This window comes from Vipera berus (genome assembly GCF_964194415.1).
Source record: "Vipera berus genome assembly, chromosome: 3".
Taxonomy (NCBI): domain Eukaryota; kingdom Metazoa; phylum Chordata; class Lepidosauria; order Squamata; family Viperidae; genus Vipera; species Vipera berus.
In genome coordinates, this window is record NC_138204.1 from 41,545,845 (window position 1) to 41,565,874 (window position 20,030).

A 20,030-nucleotide genomic window follows, 5' to 3' on the forward strand; every position below is an offset into this window, starting at 1 on the left:
CCAAATTTGTGCATCTCAGATCAGGAACTCTTCCTAGATGAGGACTTATACATATACAGTGGTATCTCAGTATTTGACTGCTTTAAAACTTGTCAAATTTGGTACTCAACATACTTTGATGTGAAAATGTTGTCCTGGTACCCGTTGTTTGGTACTCGATATGCTGCGATAGGAAAAGATGGATGGCTATGGAGAATGGACAGGAAGTCAGCCATGCTGGAAAGGTCACTGCAAAAGAAAGAGGGGGATGGCCACAGAGGGCACCCAGGAAGATGGCCATGCTGGGAAGGTCACTGACAGAGGAAAAGGGACAGACAGAAAGTCCTTCCTGGCCAAAACAAAGGATTCCCTGTTCAACTTGTGGTTGTGCTATTGTCTGTATATGGAACCTTTTTCTTAAGAATTTCACTGATGGGCCACTCAAATATAGACATTACTCAACTGTCATTTCAGCAACAGTCAGTTTAGGGTTATTGTTGTTTTAATTACTAATTATTAATAATGCAATAGCAGCTTCCTCCATTTAGCTATATTTCATTGAAATTTTATTGCCATGTCTTCTTTTTACCCTTCAAAATATTGTGAACTATTTTTAATTGTATTGATAAAAACACATATTAATAAAAATGCATAACTATTTTTGGTAATAAATATGCAATCTTTAGAGACTTCCGAGCAACAATGTAAATTTATCAGTGGAACTAACTGACTTCCCCCAAATTTCCATGATGTGGCCATTACACAAGTTCAACTGCACCAGGTTTTATTTATTTGTTAAATTTATTTGCTACCTATTTTGCCACAGAGCTACTCTAGGCAGCATCAGATTCTGACATCCTTTTGCTTCACAAGCGGGCCCACAAGGCAAACAAAGGACTGATACTTTGTATAAATTCATGTAACTAAAATAAACAAAAATAAGCACACACATACTCAATTAAACATTGTGTTGACATTGCTATATAAATGCACCTCTCTCTCTCTTTCTCTCTCTCTCTCTCTCTGTGTGCACATCTTGTTATACTGAAACTTTATACCTCTTCATTGGAAATCTTCCATTTTTAAGTACCTCAATGTATTTTCATCATACAAACTTTCCATGAATTGATTCTCTGCAGATAGCATATAATACAACTCTTCCCTGATGTTTCTGACTTTAAGGACAATAACTCTGGCTGAGATTATCTCTGATCAAGTTTCTTCTTGCAAGATTTGGTGCTGCTTCCTGTTTGAAACATCATCACTATCTCATGGTATGTAGGGGACTTAATGCTTTCCTCAGTCAGTTGCTCAAGAGTTCAGAGCTTTACCCAACATGTCTTCCTCCTTCTGTAGTCTTAATTTAGTTTCATTTTAATCTGACAAACATTTGTTATGAAATACACTACATTAGCTTTTTATGCTCTGCATATAAAGCCATAGAGGCTATAATTTGAACCTAACACACAGAAATAAAACCATGCTACCACTGTTACATTAGAATCATGCAGAGACCTCTCACAAAAATAAAAGAAAATGTGTTTGAATTATAGCCTTTTTACTCATTATAAACCAGTAAAGATATTAGCATTATGTTCATACCTTTTTTTCCTCCCAAAGAGCCTTAGTACAGCATACATTTCAGTTTTCAGTCTTTCCACAGTTTGTGAGATGGGGGGGGGGATGTGACAGGGTGATTAACCTAAAGATCTTACTCCTTGGGTTAAGTAATCTATTTATTTGTCAAAAATTAGATACTGCCTATCACACTCACAGAGTGACTCTGGGCATTGTATAGTTAAAAAAAACCCCCAAATGTCTAAATATATACTGCATCAATAACAAGAGCCAGATAAAAACAAGAGTAGAATAAGTTAAAAGACTATCAAGACACCAACTACCTTCAGGTTTGTATGTTGCTCAGTGATCTCCATTTGAATTTCATTTCTAATCTAGCATTTTAACCACAATGGTACCACCTAAGTTTCACATCTGCTTGCTGATCCAACCTAAGGTTTACTCACTGCTGAATTAATTGGCTTTTTATCCAGCCTTGTGTCCCAGAAAACTATAGCAACAGGAATTTGTGGTCCTCATTGCTGTCCCCTTATTCAGCCTCTTTTCCTTCTGTTTCAAATCACTGCAGTCACCTAAATTACTCCCAAGGTAACAGGGTATAACAGCTCTCATAAACCTTGAGAGTAACCTTGGACAAATTGGAATAAATAATAGCCTTGTTGCATCTATTCACAGGATCAGCTTAAAATAAAGAGCTGATTGTCTACTTAATTTTGGTAGCAAAACTAATCACTGCACAGTGTTGGGAATTTCTTGACAATCTAACAATAAATTTGTTTTAAAAAAGCTTTCTCAACTGCTTTATAAGAAAAAGCAGTGTTTTTATTACTGATAGATTTAGAAAAATGGATTTTCAGAAGGAAATGTCCTATGTTGGGCCAACCATATTCATTATATTTGTAAAAAAAGTGTAATCTTATCATCACTTATGATATATATAGAATTATGAACAATTTTCAGTTTTTCTACTTTGTATTTATTTATGTTATTTTTGTATCACTCTTTATAGTACTGCACACTTAGTTTTTTTCTCTGAATAAACAATTATTTATACAATAAATTAATTGTTCAATAAATTTAGAAGCAAAAGTTAAGGCTGTCTCACTTGTAGGCCTGGGGACCAGGTGAAGGCAATAGCATGGACACATAGCTGAAAACAGATGCTAGAAAGGCATGTTTGTGTCACAGGTATTAAGTGAAGAAAGGCCTATAACAGGGGACAAGAATAAATAGTATATTTCTATTAGCCACTATGTATTTATTTATTTACATTTTCTAATCAAAACACTAGTTCATATTTCCATAGAGATGAGCTACAGATCAAAATAAATGAATAAATTGCAATCTGACCAAGAAAATCAAGCAAGCAAAATCTTAATGAGCTTATTTATGGCAAGGCACAGAGAAGCTATAACTGCCAAGAGACTTTGACCTTGAACCTTTTTTTTGCAATCTTGATAAAGTCTTCTTGTCAGGGAATGACATCATGAAGTGTTATTGCAGCAGTTTGTGTGGCAGATATAGTGATGCTGATTTATTCTTGAATTACTTTTCTTCTTCCACTGTCAGCTTCAATTGGCTTTGACATAAGTAGTCTTCTAACCGTTCATATGGCTGCCAATGTACTAACAGGTAGCTCCTCCCAGTCTGTTCCTATTTATCTATCTATCTGTATTTGCAATGGTTTCTGAAGTTTTAAATTTATAGTTTTTCAGCCCATTTATTTGCGCTACATATATAGTTCTTAACCCTACTTACAATATTCTAAGATGTAAGGTAGAACACAGAGATATTTTTCTGTGTTTACTACAGATACTAAGTTGGCAGTAGACAGTAAAGTCAACACTCTCCAGCCTCATGTCTAAATTAATTCAGCTTCAACTCATTTCATTTGTAGTCAAATGATATATACATACAATGTGTACATTATCAAATGATAACATTATCAACTAGGGCTGCCCCAATGAATCTTAAGTAGTACAAATAATTCTTACCTTTAGACAGGTTGAACATATACATAACAAACAGTCATTCAGGTGGTAAAGAATCTATATCTATATCTATATCTATATATCTACATCTACATCTATATCATCTATATCTATATCTATATCACTGATATTGGTTGAGTTTGAAAGGTAATCAGTACTGCTCTTAGTTAGCACTTGGCTAAGACCATCTGGAAATTCAAATGCTGGTACTAGACTCAGAAGCTGAAAACAAAAGTCCCAGAAGAAGGCAAGATAAAACAAACTTGACTGGAAAGAAATGTCATTCTACACTCTGATCCCAAAAGTAAAAAAAGAAAGAAATACATACTGATGTTCTGGCTTTCATATTCTTTTATCTTGACATAGAATGATATATGTATATGAGTTTTTCTATGCACATTGTATGCAATTGTTCAGATGGCCAGTGAGCTGTACATTGCCATTTTGTGATTTTTTTTAATATCTCATCTCCAAAAAAATGCTAACAATGAGGCTTTATATTGAATCCAACTAAAAGCTGCTCTAGAATTCTGTAAGACCAGGTAAATAGATATACAGCTGAAGTACGCGTCATTTTTTTACTTAACAAATTTCTAAAGGCAGATATGAAACAAAACTTTGTTATTCCAGAACCATGAAATATTGTTTAGCCTCCCTTTAATTTCTTTTCTAATCAACATGGCGGCACCTTGCATGGCTACGGCTGCTTCAGCTCTCAAAAGTGTGGGGGTTAGGGAGGGAATTGAAGGATCCGGACTGAATCACTTTTCAGAAATAAAGATAACTAAGCAGAGTTGGGCTGCTAAACTTTCATAGGAATGTCAGTCCATGCTGCAGATGAAGAAATGCAGCGTGAAAGGAACGGTGGAGAAAACTGTTCAGGAGAGTCTGCATCGCCTCGGATTACTTCGGAGAAGTAAATCAAGGATGGAGATGCCAGCTGCTGACACAGAGGGTGAGAGATCAGCTGCAATGTCTGGACTCTGGAGGAATGGGGAGGAAGAAAGGAAATTGCTGGTGGTGGAAACAGCAGCGTGCTCAGTGTTTTGAGCAGATAAGGCAGTATTTTAGGCCATAGGGGAAGAGTGGAGGTACATCCATTGCAGCTGGGAAGTTTCCCTCAGTTGCTGACCATCTTCAGAGAGAAAAAAAGGAGGAGGTGTGACTGTAAGAGGAAGCGTGGCAAACGCGGAGGCCTAACATCTAGGCTAAAAGCTAGATCATACAGAGTGTCTCTTCCATCGATTTTGTTTGCAAATGCTCGTTCCTTGGAACAAAAAATGGATTACTTGAGGCTGGATTTAACAACTAACTGGGAGGTGAGAAATTGCTGTGTCATCATTGCAACAGAAACTTGGTTAAAGCCCTCTGTCCCAGATAGTGCTGTTAGCTTGATGGGATTTTCAACATTTTGGCTGGACAGTTTTATTCTTAGTGGAAAATCCTGGGGAGAGGGTGTCTGTTTTTATATAAATGACAGATGGTGTAATAATGTCAAGGTGGTTTCAAGTCTGTGCTCCCCAGATGTGGAGCTTCTGACCATCAAATGCAGACCCTTTTATCTGCCTAGAGAATTCTCTGTTACCATTATCACACTCTGATGCAAACAGAGAAGAGGCCTTGAAGGCTCTCTGTCATACCATCAGTGACTTACAAACTACTCACCCAGAGGGTGCACTTATTGCAGTGGGAGACTTTAACCAAGTGGATTTGATAGCTACCCTGCCACATTTCCATCAATATGTGGACTTTGCAACCAGAGGGGACGATACACTGGATCTTGCTTATTCCAATATCAAGAAGGCTTTCAAAGCTATCCCCCGCCCTCACCTGTGATCCTCTGACCATCTCTCAGTGCTGCTTATTCCAGCATATAAACCTTTATTAGCCAGAATGAAACCTACAGTAAAGCAGGTGAGGGTTTGGACAGAGGGAGCTATAGAAGCATTACAAGACTGCTTTGAATGCACAGATTGGGGCATGTTTAAGGAAGCAGCTATTGATAACCAACATACAAATGTTGAGGAGTATGCCACCACAGTGTCTGTATATATCCAAAAGTGCATAGAAGATGTCTGTGCCCTGAAAAGCATTGTTGTGAGGGTGAATGAAAAACCATGGCTGACTTTATGAGGTCCGCAAGATGCTGAAAGCAAAAAATGTGGCTTTTAAATCTGGTGACATGCTGGCACTTAGAACAGCCAGAGCAAATCTTAAAAGTGCCAAAAAAGGTGCAAAGCAAGCCCAATGCAGGAAAATTCAGAACTTTTTTCAGGACCCAACAAACACCAGGCGAATGTGTCAAGGGATCCAGGCCATTATGGATTACAAGGTGACTCCATTGAGATGCAAGGATAACACAGACTTCCTAAACAAACTGAATACATTTTTTGGAAGATTTGAGGCATCAAATAGCACTCCTGCTAGGAAAGCTGTGCCCCATCCTGATGAGCAAGTGCTAAGCTTTGATGTCACCTCTGTCCAGAAGACACTACAGAAAGTTAACATTCAGAAATAGCAGGCCCAGATAATATCCCTGGACATGTCCTTAGGGAATGCACAGATGAGCTGGCTTGTGTGCTCACAGATATTTTTAATCTCTCATTGCAGCAAGTAGTGGTCCCATCGTGCTTTAAGATGGCCATCATCTTGCCAGTACCAAAAAAAGTCCACAATTACAGGCCTCAATGACTACCGTCTGGTTGGACTGACATCCACCATTATGAAATGCTTTGGGAAAATGATAAAATACATTATCGTATCCAGCCTCCTTCCAGCATTTGACCCGCTTCAGTTTGCCTACCGACCAAATCACTCTATGGAGCGATTTCCTCCGTTCTCTATCTGAGCTTGAAGCACTTAGAGGAAAGAAATACGTGTGTTTGTTGATTGTCGACTTCAGTTCAGCATTTAACACAATCATTCTCTAGCATCTAGTAGACAAACTGGGCCTTTTAGGCTTAAACACTTCTTTGTACAACTGGATTCTTGATTTTCTTACCAACTGGCCCCAATATGTGCGAGTTGGAACAAATACCTCTAATACCATTTTCTTGAGCACAGGTTCTCCTCAGGGCTGTGTCCTAAGTCTGCTGCTTTGACCCATGACTATTGTGCTAGGTTTGCCACGAACCATATTGTGAAGTTCACAGATGATACAACAGTAGTGGTCCTTATTCATGATGACAAGGTGGAAGCTTACTGCAAGGAAGTTGAGGGGTTGGTGAACTGGTCTAAGGAAAACAGCCTAGTTTTAAACGTCAGAAAAACCAAAGAGATCATTGTTGATTTCAGAAAAGGCAGACACAACCACACGTCTCTGTGCATAAATGATTCACCTGTGGAGATGGTTACCAGCATCAAATTCCTGGGTGTGCAGCTAATGAGTAGGCTGGCTTGGTTGCTCAACAGTGAGAAACTGGTGAAGCAGGCACAGCAGTGCCTGCATTTTCTGCGTCGCATGAGAAAAGCACATCTTCCTTCCTCTGTCCTGACCATTTTGTACAGGGGAATGATCAAGAGCATCCTGTCATACAGCATCACAATCTGGTTTGGAAGAATCACTGCTTCAGACATGAAGGCAGTGCAGTGAGTGGTGAGGATGGCTAAAAAGATCTTTGGCAGTTCCCTCCCCTCCATCTAGGACACAGCACAGAAATGTTGCTTGAGCAAGGTCCGTAAGATTATCTGGGACACTACACATCCTCTTCACAACCTGTTTTCCTTGTTACCTTCTGGAAGGAGGCTTCGTGGTATCCATAGCAGAACATCCAGATTCAGCCATAGTTTCATTCCATAAAGCATTAACCTTGTGAACTCTCAAGCTTCCTCCTTCCGTTATATATTCAAGATGAATAGTATTTAATATTTATTTGTTATGTATATGTAGGAGTGTGGGTCTGTACATAAGTGTATATAGTATGGTTAGGTGTGTGTCATGTATGTGTTCCACTTTGAGAGCGGGCAACTAAATTTCATTTTTGATGTGTGCCGTTGTGCCCACAGTAAAAAAAATGACAATAAAGGTTATCTTATCTTGAATTAAAAATTGACCTGAGAAACTACAACAGTAAGAGGATTTACATCCTAGAGTTTGAAATATTTTTTTTTTCAAAATTGAAGTGGAAAAAATATCAATAATTAAATTAGCAAATCAGTGTGAGGGCCTTTGCTGAAAACATTTTGTCTCTAAACACAGTATCATATTCAATAGACAGCAAAATGCCTTTAAAATTTCATAATGTATGATTTCCAGGGGGAACAAAAATTTTATATAGACAAATTTCTGATCCATGAATCAGTTGGATTGTGATCTTGGCATTGATTTTTTTTAATGGCTGCTGAAATATAATTGCCAACCAATAATAGAAAAAAGAAGAATAGTTACTGAATTCCTTTGTATGCTTTCCTCGATCAAATTAATTTGTGCAAGCCAGGAAATAATAGCTTAAAAAGTATATGCAGATATTTTAAAACTGTGATCTATTTAATCTTATTACCATTTAGTTGCCATCAGTGTGGAAAACTTTAAGAGTCTTCTCAACATATTGATCTTCTGGTAATTTATAGCAAAACCTTCATTTCTCAAACACAGCACAGTATCAAGAAAAATAAATCTTTTCATTCCTTGGAGTTAAAGACAATGCCTTGGTAAGGCCACACTTAAAATACCGCATCCAGTTTTGTACACCATGATGTAAAAAAGTTGTTGAGACTCTGGAAAGAGTACAGAAAAGAGCAGCAAAGATGATTAGAGGTCTGGAGGCTAAAACATATAAAGAACAGTTGCTGGAATTGGGTACGTCTAGTTTAATGAAGAGAAGGACTAGGGGTGAAATGATAGCAGTGTTCCAATATCTCAGGGGCTGCAACAAAGAAGAGGGAGTCAAACTATTCTCCAAAGCACCCGAAGGCAGGACAAGAAGCAACGGATGGAAACTAATCAAGGAGAGAAGCAACCTAGAACTAAGGAGAAACTTTCTGACAGTTAGAACAATTAACCAGTGCAACAACCTGCCTCCAGAAGCTGTGAATGTTCCAACACTGGACGTTTTTAAGAAGAGACTGGACAGCCATTTGTCTGAAATGGTATAGGGTTTCCTGCCTGAGCAGGGGGTTGGACAAGATGACCTCCAAGGTACCTTCTAACTTTACAATTATGATTCTGAATGTCTACATGATCCTCATAAGATGTTTGGACTGGCCCTGCTCTTATGTTTTTGTCAGTATCTCATCCTCAGAGATCCCATGTCAGGACCAGAGATTTATTTAAATTAGCTAAATTTAAGTTAGCTAAAGTTTTACTCATATGCAAGTGATATGGGTGCTACATAAATTCAAGTAACTAACCATATTTTTTTAATCACCTACACATAGCAGCTGTGTTTAACTCTTAATAGGAAAGGGCACACAGGTCAGGAATAATATTAAATAGGGAATTTATTGGCATTCTAAATGCTTGTCATTCTAAACCAGGGGTGTCAAACTGCTGGCCCATGGGCCGGTTGCATCATATGGAGGCCATGCCTACCCCAGCTCTGACAATACAAAAAAAGTCATGATACATCATGACATGTCACGTGACATGGTGAGTTTGACACCTGTGTTCTAAACTCTTAAATTCTCATCATCACATGAGTCCATCACTAGATCTACTTATTTGGCAGGGTTGACCACTCAGTGCCCAGAAATCAAAATAGTCCATGAAACTTCCCATTGACACTTCTTAATGATCTATACTGAACCTTTCAGCAACATGAATATCAACAAAGCCTTTGGATGGAACCATTTCTAGCTACTGTACTAAAAATTCCCAAACTCTGTATGGCAGAACTTTGAGGAACAGTAGAAAGAAATAGATATTGTGGCAGGAAGAATGTGTAAGAACCACAGGGCAAAGAAATAAATGAGGTGATAATGTGTTGCCAGAAATTGAACTTAAATATAGAGCTATGTCACACACCTGTTATCAAAGTACTGATTTGAGCTAGTGAAAGAAATCAGGGAGCCACGTAAAAAAGAAATTGTTGGAATAAAGGGGGTGAGGGGTTCCATTAATGTCATATACAGTGGCCTTCATAGCAAACTACAAAGCTACCAAAGTGATAATAATCATGCTAAATATGATTACCAAAGTTGTAATCATAATTATGTCAGGAGTCATGGCATTTGTGCAATCATCACACATAAGTGTGTCATTTGTCTTCTTTTGATTCCCTCCCCAATTGTGGACACCCATGCTCACATAGACTGGATTTATTCATTCTCAGATATGATAAAGAAACCACATTCTAGACATCTTAAAGATAGAATTAATCAGAAGTGAGGTAATTGTAGACTTAATTCCATATTTAATTCCAAATGGGGACCATAATCTAATGTAAGAAAGAAGTGTAAGAAACTAATATAATATAGTGGACATAATATTAGTATTTTCAGCATTCATATTTGTTGAAGATTGCCAGCAAGGTCCAACACAGTAGCATTTATTTATCAAAAACGGAGCTTCTAGAAATGAGGAAAAAAGTGAAAGGGAAAATTAAGCAATTTAAATTACTTCACAATACCTGGAAGTTATATAAATGCATGATTATCTATGCTTTACTAGATTGTGTATGTAAGAAAGGGTCAGGAAAAGGGCCAGGAAAAGGATGTCATAACTTTTGGATAGTATCTAGGAAGCTGTGAAAGATTGTTTATATTTAAATTTACATGACTTCCCACTCAGTTGTGGGTGGCTAACAGACAACTGAATTACTAAGGAAGAGAAGTGCCAATCTCAGTAGAAATCTCTACAAAAGTGCATCCATAATTACAACTTATTGAATAATAGTTTCAAAACATCATTTTCTAATGAAAACTAGTGCCTAATGATATCAGAGCAAGAAAACAAATAAATGTATAGTTCTTTACTAGAACCATTTTCTTTTTAAGAAGGATGTTAATAAATATCTTGGCCATATTTAAATTAAAACAATCTTAGCTACATTTGTCTATGCATGAAAGAAAGAACTATTTTTTTCTTTTCAATTGCATTCTAAGAATTGTTACATCCAGTAATTAATGGGGCTTGGTGATGTTGAAATAGAATTGATCAAGAATCAAGGCTTGAAAGCAAAGAGGCAATCAATGTTTAATAGCTTGTAAAAAAAAACTGGATAGTGAACTGCACAATTATTTCCCTAGGCTAAAAAACCTGTCCCTGAATATTCTTAGGACACATTTCTGTTACAGCTCTACATTGGCAAAAAGAAGAACATATAAAGGATTCCTATTAGTGAGGTTGAAATAAATTCTATTAGAAATCTGGGAGAACAGCTGCCAATGGCAAAGTTCAGGGAAACAAAAGAGCAGGAAGACAATGAATGAATGACTGTTTGGGATCAAAGAAATAGTGAAATGTCCTTGCAAGTGTTATAAGGTATTTTCACAGGTGGGTTAATGTTGTGTAGCGGGTTCTTTGGCACAGGAATGAAGACGAGGCAAGTGAGTTCAGGAAAGCTCATGGTTTATTGCTTGCAAGATCTGAACTGAGAATTGGGCTGTAACAAGCCGCAATATATAGTCTAGCCCCTAGGCGGCAGCCAATAGGTTTGAAGCAACCATTGCCGCATAGGGACAGCCAATAGCAGCACTGGAGACTTGTAGTCTGGGTGGTGGAGAGCCGTTAGCTGCTCTAGCAACCCACGTGGTATTACCATTGAGCCCAAATACTTAACACCTCTCCCCTCTTAGATCAGACAATAAAGGTAAAGGTAAAGGTTCCCCTGCACACGCGTGCTAGTCATTTCCAACTCTAGGGGCCGGTGCTCATCTCCGTTTCAAAGCCAAAGAGCCAGCGCTTGTCCGAGGACGTCTCCGTGGTCATGTGGCCAGCATGACTAGACGCCAAAACCGCATGGAACGCTGTTACCTTCCCACCATAGTGGTCCCTATTTTTCTACTTGCATTTTTACGTGCTTTCAAACTGCTAGGTTGGCAGAAGCTGGGACGAGTAACAGGCGCTCACTCTGCAATATTGTAACACAATTTAGTCTTAATACAATTATCAAGATTCATTATCAAAAGAATCCTATATAATAGTAATAGAAAATAAACCCATATAGGTTACAAGGTTAACTTACAGCATCTGAATGAACAGGCTTCATTGACAGCACACTAGACAGTTAACATCATAACTCCCAGTTTCTGTAGTACAGTGGCAAGTTACAATACAACAACATTATAGATCTTTATTTTACAATGTAATCAGCAAGATATGAAGGAGGCTTGTGTGCTCTAGAGGAATGTCTCGGAGTTCCAGTCACTTTGTGGTCTACCAGCTTACCCAGTGGGCTGGGTAGACCCATGCCCATTGTTGCTTCTGAGTCAAGGGGATTAGATGCTCTCTGGCTGGTCTCTCCAGGTTGGCCCACCCCAGAGTCAGACTGATCAGCAGAGTAGGCACAGCGGTTGCTGAAGTCTGGTTGGCTTGCTCCTTTAGGGGATCCATGTTGCATTCCTGGACTCCCCACTTCTCCATCTGGTTCCTCATCCGTTATGAAGGAAAAGTCCTGAGAGTTCAAGTGAGGACTAGCTTGGCCGCAATTTTTTTTTTTTAATTGAAAAGTTTTAAAGTACAATTTTCCTTTAAAAATCCCCCCTTCCCCCTCCCTCCTCCCCCCCCACCTCCCCCCCTCCCCTCCCCCCCTCCCCCCCGACTTCCCAGAGCTAAATACAAGATATATATATAAAAAGCAATCATAGACAATCATATGCTAACAACTATAAACTCTAAAATCCAACACTCTCTAGCTTATATAGGATAATCAGTTATGAAGGAAAAGTCCTGAGAGTTCAAGTGAGGACTAGCTTGGCCGCAATTTTGAGGACCTTGGGAGGGACCTATGATGCAGTCCTCACTTAGTGGTCATTCTGGAAACCATTTTCTGAGTTGATCAATGTGGCATCTGACAACTCACCCTCCCTCCAGCCCCACTTCATAAGATAAGGGCCCAGATGCTTTGGTAATTTTACCAGGAAGCCCAATACTACACTTGCTCTTTTTTAATTTGAGGCCTGCTTCACGAAGCCTCTGTAAAACAGCTCTGAGCCTGCTGGCTAACACTTCTGGGGATTCCCCAGCAATAAGAACATCATCAAAATAAGGGCAGATGCCCTGAATACCCTTAAGTGTGCATTCCATTATTCCCTGGAAAATGCCTGGGGCAACACTGACTCCAAACTGTAAGTGTTTTACTTTGAAAGCCCCCCTGTGAGTCACAATCATCTGAGCCACAGCTGTGGCCTCATCAACCGGCAATTGCTGATAGGCCTGTGCTAAATCAAGTTTAGCAAAAATAGTACCCCCTTGCAAGGAGGCTAAAATGTGGTCGACCACTGGAACTGGATAAGCATGTTGCTTGAGGGCTTTATTTAGAGTGCATTTATAATCAGCACAAATGCGAATTTCCCCATTGGCTTTAAGTGGGGTGACTATAGGAGTTTCCCACTCCCCCCCCCATCAACTGGCTGTAAAACGCCCTGTTCTACAAGCTTGTCGAGTTCAGAAACAATTTTATGTTTTAAGGCAAATGGGACCCTTCGAGGCTTAACCCTAATTGGAACTACGTTGGGGTCTAGCTTGAATGAGATAGGCGGGCCTGTGTATGTTCCTAGGGCAGAATCAAAAATGTCAGCATAGTCCTCACATACTGATGAGAGGTTTGCAGTTTGTGTCCAGTTGATACCAGTAATCTGAATACCTAAGGCATCAAACCAATCAGGTCCAATGAGACTCGTTCTCTGGCCCCCTACTACTATGACATCCAGGTGCCCATAAACCCCCTTAAATTTTACAGTCAACGTGGCTTCTCCCTTAACTTTAACTTGAGCATTTTGAAAGTCAGTTAGAATTATGTCTGAGGGCCTCAGTTTGGCCCAATTGTTATTGCACCTACACACAAAATGTCTTGAGAAATAATGGAGACTGCAGAGCCAGAGTCCAATTCCATTTTACAAGGAACTCCTTGTAGCTCTACCAGGAGTCTGAGTTTAGGTTTGAGGGGCGTCAGGCCCCAGTGCAGCACACGCTTCTACAGCTTCTGAAAAACCCCACACTAACCAGACCCTGGGCCCCAGTACCTCTCCTAGTCGGTTCTTCCGACTGGTGTTTGAGTGGCCGGTCCCTCTGGCGGGCTCTGCAAACCGCTGCGATGTGTCCTATCCAGCCACAGGCTCTGCACGTGGCTGACTAGAATCTGCAATCGGTGTGAAAATGGCTGTCACCGCACCCTTTACATCTAGGTAAGAGAACTGCCTTGTAAGTGTTTTCTTGCTACTGGCTGTTGCGGTGTTGTGCGTTGGGCTGCTTTTGAAGTTTGTTGATTTCTGGTTCTTCCATTTCTTCTTTCTGTTTCTTCATGCTTTGTCGTTTTGGCGGGCTGGACTGCTTGAACCGCACCCCCGGTGGCTTCGTCGACCAAAACTTCAACTTGTGCTTCTGAAAATGTTAAATTTGGTCTGGCAAAGAGTCTTTGTTGAAGCGTTCGGTTCCGTAGGCCGCAAACGAGCCGATCTTGTAGTCTCTCTTCTAAGTTTGAAAATTTGCAAAGGCGTGTGGCCTGCCTCAGGCCCACGATGAATTCTGAAGCTGATTCACCGGGTTGCTGCACTCTCTGGTCAAACATGAAACGCCAGGCCATTTCAGACATCTTGGGCTGGAAATGTTCGGTTAACTTCTTCCTGTGGTCCGTGTAGGAGACCGATTCTATTGGTGTCAGAGCAAAGAGGTTCTCGGCCAAATCAAAGGTTTCTGGGTCGCATAGGCAGAGTAGCGTTTTGGCCCTGAGGCCTTCTTCCATGATTTGGTTTGCCTGGAGGTAGTTTTCTACATGGGACAAATAAGATGGCCATTCTTCTGGATGCTTCACATCAAATTCTTGAAGTCTTCCGACCTTCGGCATTCTGTTTCTTGCTGGTTCCTGCAATTTCTTCTGATCCTGCTTCCCAGGCTCAGGGAATGAGTCCGCTGAGCACAAGGTCACTAGCGTAGCTTGCTAGCCGACCTTGAGGGGGGAAAAATGCATTTTCCCTCTGGCGTGCGCTGTCTTCCCCTCTAAGACTTCAGCTCTTTTTCAGGGAAGCAGGATCCCATCCTCGTTGCCAGCGTTGTGTAGCGGGTTCTTTGGCACAGGAATGAAGACAAGGCAAGTGAGTTCAGGAAAGCTCATGGTTTATTGCTTGCAAGATCTGAACTGAGAATTGGGCTGTAACTAGCCACAATATATAATCTAGCCCCTAGGCAGCAACCAATAGGTTTGAAGCAACCATTGCCACCTAGGGACAGTCAATAGCAGCACTGGATACTTGTAGTCTGGGTTGCTGGAGAGCCGTTAGCTGCTCCAGCAACCCACGTGGTATTACCATTGAGCCCAATACATAACAGTTAAGATGGCAGGTGCTTCTCCATAAAATTGCCAGGGATCAGATGGAAATGAGGGAGGGAGAAAGAGAGACACACACAGAGAGAAAGAGAATAAATCCAAGCTTCATAAAATTAGAAAAAAATGGGAAAGGCTAAAGGTGACTAGAAAATAATACAAATTCAGAGTAATACATTTCATAAATGCAATAACAATACCCCAATATCTCAAAATGCTAGATGAATAACATAAAATAATAATAATAATAATAATAATAATAATAATAATAATAATAATAATAATAATAATAATAATAATAATAATAATAATAATAATAATAATAATAATAATAATAATAATAATTATTATTATTATTATTATTATTATTATTATTATTATTATTATTATTATTATTATTATTATTATTATTATTCCCCAGTGAGGCACTACCTTTATGTGGGGCTTGTGTACTCTGAGGAAGATGAGAGCTATGCCAGAGGCTCAACCATACTGGACAGGTCTCATCAGAGGAGTCAGACAAAGAGTGTCTCTCCCATAAAAAATATGGTGAGACATAAATTACAGAATGCCATACTGGCTCGGATGTCACCCAGATTAACAAGGTCCACGCTAGATGTTGGAATTTGCTGGATACCTGGTGAAAAATGGGCTACAGGACTCAGGACTGTTGGCTGAGCAACCATGGCCAGCAGCTGCAGAACTACTGGAAGAAAAGGTGTTTACCCATTGCAAATACACAGTGATTGAAAACAAACAAATAATGATCTGTTATTACAGATCAGGTCCAACAAGAAGAGGATATCTGAAATGAATGCACCAGTTCTGGAAAGAACAAGATCCAGAAACAGAAATAACAGAACAGAGACTAGCAGATCAACTCTGATTTATAGTATGAAATAAAGTATTCACAGAAACAGAATTGGACGAACAGCAAAGTTTTACCCAGGGCAAAGAAATCAAAGCCTTGCCAGAGGTAACTCAGAATGTAGAGGCAAACCAGGGGGAGTTGGCTGTGGAGGAATCCAGCAGAGATATACAACTATTCTCATTTGGAAACCAGGAAGAACAAAACCTTCTAACTAAAGAAATAAAAGAATTGAAACAAAGAATAACTGAGCATCTAGAACACCACAAAAAAGAACAGAATAAGGCTGCCTGCACTGAAGCCTGCTCCAAAGAAACAGCTAGCACAAACATTAAAAGATGCAAATACTGCATATCAAGTATAAGTACCAATTCACTGCAAGAAACAAACCAACTAATGTACAGTACAGCTGCAGTTATAACTGAATACCTGGGATGCAAAATCAACAAAGAAGAAAAACAAACAAACAGTACACCACAAAAATGGAAGGTTAGACTGGAAAATATGTTCAGGAAATTAAGATCAGATGCAAGAAGCTAGAACAGATGAAAGAAAAGAAGCTGAAGAACAAGAAGACCAAAGAATACCTAACCAAGAAATACCACTTAGAAACAAGGAAGATCAAGGAAGCACTGGAAATAATAAATCATCAAATAACAGCTATAACCAGGAAAATCAGTAGATATGAAGCTCGAATTGCAAATTAAAGGGAGAACCTCCAATTTCAATCCAATCAGAAACATTTCGACCAATCCATCAATGGAGAAACTGCAGTGAATCAGTCAGTACCTATCAAGGAAGAAACAGTGCAGCTCTGGATACAGCTATGGGATAACCCAAAGAAATACAATAAGGATGCAGCTTGGTTAAAAGAGGTGGATGCAAATAAAAGAGAAGTTGAAATGAAAGAACTAGTAATAACAGCAGAAATGGTAGGGGAAAAAAGCAAGGAAAATCAAGAATTGGTCAGCATCAGGTGAAATGAAATGCATGGTTTTTGGTTGAAACATCTAACTGTTATATACTCACTCATTGTCAAGCAATTCAACAACATACTAAAAGGAGAAGAAATTGAAAAGTGACTAACAACTGGGAAAACCTACCTGATAATGAAAGATCCAGCAAAAGGGGCAGCACCAGGCAACTACAGGCCAATTACCTGCTTACCAACAACTTTCAAATTGCTAAGTGGTGTGGTAGCTGATGCAGTCCAACAGCATCTAGTTGAAAACAATTTATTTCCACCTGATCAGAAAGGAAACTACCCCAGTAGTAAAGGAACAAAAGATCAACTCCTAATAGACAAGATGATCTTGGAAAACTGCAAGAGAAGGAGGACCAACCTGAATGTGGCATGGATTGATTTAAAAAAGGCATTTGACTCTCTGCCACATGACTAGATAATCAAGTGCCTAGAAATAACAGGAGTCAGTAGGAACATAAGAAAATTTGTGCAAATATTGATAGCACAATGGAAGACATAGTTGCAGGTCAATGGTGAGAGACTGGGAGAGGTTAATATCAAGAGAGGAATATTTCAAAGAGATTCACTATCACCACTACTATTTGTTATTGCACTGTTACCTCTGTCAACAATACTGAATAACTCAGGACATGGCTATCAAACATCAAAAACATCTGCCAGACTATCCCACCTACTTTTCATGGATGATCTGAAGCTTTATGGGAAAACATCATCTGAAACAGAATCGTTGCTCAACACTGTCCGTATATATAGCCAAGATATTGCAAGGGAGTTTGGCTTGGACAAATGTGTCACACTTACTATCAAACAATTACAATAGTGAAAACTGGAGGAATCAAGATGCCCCACAAAAATAACATTAAGAGTTTGGATGAAGAAGATTACTACAAATACTTGGGTATCCTTCAAGCTGACAACATCAAGCACACTGATGTCAAGAAAAAGATTAGAGGTGAATACATCAAGAGAGTGAAGAAGATCTTAAAGTCCAAACTCAAGGGAGAAAATACCATGAAGGCAATCAACACCTGGGCAATTCCAGTCATTAGATACACAGCTGGAATAGTGGACTGGACTCAAGCAGAACTAAAATCAATGGATAGGAAGACCAGAAAAATAATGACAATGAATCATGTCCTTCATCCATGCAATGACATTGACAGACTCTATCTACCAAGGCAAATAGGGTAGGCGTGTAATGTTGCAAGTACATCAGATGGTTGAAGAAGAAAAAATGGCTTTGGAATAATATCTGAAGGAGAATGATGAAGATGCAGTGAAGTTAAATTGCTCTGGGGCTTTAGAATTCAAACAGACAAGCATCTGCCACATAACACCCCAGACTTAACAACTGTCTATAAGAAAGACAAAAAAGTCTGGATAGTGGACATGGCAGTGCCTGGAGACATCAGAATAGATGAGAAAGAACTGGAGAAGATAACAAAATACAAATAGAAATAGAAAGACTGTGGCAAAGGCAAGCAAGGGTAGTACCAATAGTAATAGGTGCCTTGGGTGCAATCCCAAAACAACTGGAGCACCATTTGAACATCATTGGCATTGACAAATTCACCATTAGTCAGTTGCAAAGGCAGCCTTACTAGGAACTGCTTCCATCCTGCAATGATATCTGTAATACCATCAAATATCCACATCCGTCTATCCCAGGTCCTTGGTAAAGACTCAATAGGTAGACAAAAATGTCAAATCCAGTCTGAACATCTGGCTGACTGTACAATGATCAATAATAATAATAATAGGGGCCACGACTTGTTGTTTGGTTGGCATGCATATTTGTTGTATGATAAGAAGGTAGATAATGTGTTTAGAGTGCATATTTTAAGACAGGCATTGCTGAGAGTTTGGAAGAAGTACAGACATAAGCTAGACTGTAAGATACCATTGTGGGCAATTCCAAAACACGCAATAGAAAATATACATGCTGGTTTCAAACATGATGCGACTACGTACAAGGAGATTCAAAACTTGGAAAGAAATGTCTGGTGTTTGAAACCATATAGTGTCTTGCGAGATGAGAAGATTGTTCAGAATTGGTTTCAATATACTCAACTACGGGCCAGGTGGAAAGAAGATCAGAAAAATGGCTTTACAATGACTGATGAAAATCTGATAAAGCAAATTAGAAATCAGGGTCCAGCACATATTAAACGGATATAGAGATTGATAGAGATTGATTCAGAAACAGAGCTTGTTAAGGACTGTATGATAAAATGGGCCCAAAATATTCAAGAAGTTATTACGATGGACACGTGGGAAAAGATTTGGGTGAGGAATGTAAAATTTACACAAGCTCAAAATCTAAGAGAGAACTTTTATAAAATGTTTTATAGATGGCATCTAGATCCTAAAAAGCTTGCAAGTATGTATCCGAACTATCAACCAAAATGTTGGAGGTGTGGTGATGAAGATGCAACATATTTTCATGTATGGTGGACTTGTAAAAAGGTTAAGGCCTTTTGGATAAAAATTTGGTGGAATATGCAGAAGATTTTCAAGCAAAGGATAAAGTTCTGTCCGCAACTCTTCTTGCTGGGAATAATTACGGATGCTACGGTTGTGGACACTAAGTTGATGTTGAATTTAATTACGGCAGCAAGACTCTTAATAGGTCAGTATTGGAAGAAGGAGGAACTGCCGACTATAGAAGAATGGACTTTAAAGGTTTCCGACCTGGCAGAGATGGTAAAGATCTCGGCTTATCTGAAAGATCACTCGCAAGAACGTTATATTAGGGAATGGCGAAAATGGGTTGAGTACATCCAGAACAAATATAGGGTTAAGAAGTTTCATGTTGCATTTGAATAAGTCTTCCTTCGCTTTCTCTTTCTTTATTTTCTTTTTTTTCCTTTTTTTTCCTTTTCTATATATATTTAATATTATTAAGATTTGTATTATCCTGTATAAGCTAGAGAGTGATGGATTTTAGAGTTTATGGTTGTTAGCATATGCTTGTTTATGATTGTTTTTCTTTTCTATACCTTGTATTTAGCTCTGGGAAGTCGGGGGGGGGGAGGGGGGGAGGGGTAGGGAGGGAGGGAGAGGGGAGGGGGAGGGGGGATTGTTAAAGATAAACTGTATGTTAAAACTTTTCAATAAAAAAAATAATAATAATAGGACTATTCTGAAGTTGGATGCTGATATATTAAAGGAATTGATATTTGACACTTTCAGTCTGTTCTGGCAAGTTA